Source organism: Protopterus annectens, chromosome 2.part2 (genome assembly GCF_019279795.1).
Source record: "Protopterus annectens isolate FY-2018-M chromosome 2.part2, PAN1.0, whole genome shotgun sequence".
NCBI classification, from domain to species: Eukaryota; Metazoa; Chordata; order Ceratodontiformes; family Protopteridae; genus Protopterus; species Protopterus annectens.
The window spans coordinates 176,517,700-176,519,783 of NC_056730.1; positions in this window are offsets into that span (position 1 = coordinate 176,517,700).

Below are 2,084 nucleotides of genomic sequence, written 5' to 3' on the forward strand. Positions count from 1 at the left end.
AAACATGAAAGCACTACTGAAACTTCAGTATGAATTTCTTCACCAACATAAGTAACAAACTTTGCATCTCACCAGCACATACTCTAGCAAATGTTTCTGCTGACATAACATTCTACTTTGAACCCGTGTCAACTTTGAGCTCTATGTATCTTCCAGTTATCCGAACAGTACAAAATGCTTCATTCTTTGCTCATAAATCTACTGCACTGACTGCTTCATTATGCACAGACACACCATCAACATAAAATGTAGGGTCACAGCTTTCTAATTGATCAACTTGTCTCTTGGAATGTTCTCTGTTAATAAAAGAATGAGCATCTTTTGATTTACAAAATATTTTGAAAAGATTTCACTTTTTACATTTATGGCATTTTGACCAAAAGCTAAGCACTTTTCTCTTGTAGACACATGATTACCACCAGAATTACAACAGTTGACTATGAGGCTAGGTGAGGGTACATGCTTTGAGTTTGCTGACTCATCCTTGTTCTTTACTGAGATTGTGCGTACTCTGGAATTTGCAAAAAAGCTATGTTTTTTTTTTCAGTGACTGGTGCAGGACTCACAGTTGCTGCCATGTGCTTGGGACTGTTTCTTTTAACAACATGCTGCATACTATCAACATTAGCTTTACAAGATATTGGAAGCATGCATTTCTCATTTGCAAGCATATTTGTGTGCTTTTCTGTAAGCTCATATATCTGACAAATCTCTATGGCCTTATTCAAAGTTAAATCACTGTCATGAAGCAAAATATTTCTCACAGCATCATTCTTAATACCCCACACAAGACTGTCTTTTATCAACTCATCCCTTAAATCACCAAATCTGCATGTTTTAGCCTTGTTTCTCAAATCTGTTATGTATGCTGCAAAAGTTTCACCAGGCTTTTGATCTCTTGTGTAAAATAAGTGCCTTTCTATTGTAATATTCATTTGGGAGTTACACATTTCTCTAAATTTACATTATAAGCAATCGGGGTCTTCCCTTGATTCAGCCAGTACCACTATATGACAGTTTCCCCCCTCTCCTGCAAATGCAGCAGGTGCTTACACAAAGGAATGCTCTCTTTCTATGGCTTCTGAATCAACTAAATTAAGCATAATAAATGCCTTTGTATAGTCATCTTTATCAGAAAATGCAGCTTATATGAAAGCATTGTACTTTTGCTCAAACTTTTGCTCCAATTCTCTGCAGTATTATTATCAAATACAAGTGGAGCTGGTTGTCGAAATCTGTCTGCCATACCAACAAAGTATGCCCAAACACACTGAAAATATGGCCCTTGTAATTATATACAAACATACACACACAGCCAGTACTTGTAACAACATTCAAATGCACAATAAACTCTTCAAAAGACTGTACGTTGTGAACTATGCTTTGAAATGGCTGTATTGTGTGACATAACTGTACTGTAATACTGCACAAACATGTAAACACTTCATACACCTTGAATATCTTGAATGGCTTTAATTAATGGAAAAAAAGTTGCTCATAGTGAAAAAATGCGGTCATTTTCCTTATTTTGTACATTTTATGCAATTCGGACATTATTTCAAACATTTTCATAATTATTTTGAATATTTTTATCAATATGTTGCAGTTTCAGACATTTTGTTTAATTAGAAATTAGTTTTGAGCATTATGAGCACTTTGTTTTAAATTATTTGAGCAAGAAATCATTTAAGCAAGTTTTGATACGTGAAATTCCTTTCTGACCTGTTTTTGTGAGTTATATGTACAGTAGGGATGATCCATTCCTGTATATCCCTCCATCATAAACTGAGTGCCTCTTGGTTCTGATTCTGGATCCCATTCTGACACCATGTTGCTCGTTTTGGTTTACAATTAAAGACAAACAGGTGAGATAGTTCATTTACATGCTTTATTACATAGAAACACAGGATGGATAGCAGCAATACAAAATATAAATGAACTGATTGACAGATTACGCAGACATGAATGCTTACATCTCAACAGCTTACTACAAAATGGCAGTTAGGCTTGCACATGCTCTGTATTTATACACATGTGCAAGCCCATGGAAAACTTCTTAAAGGTATACATACATATTGATCTAC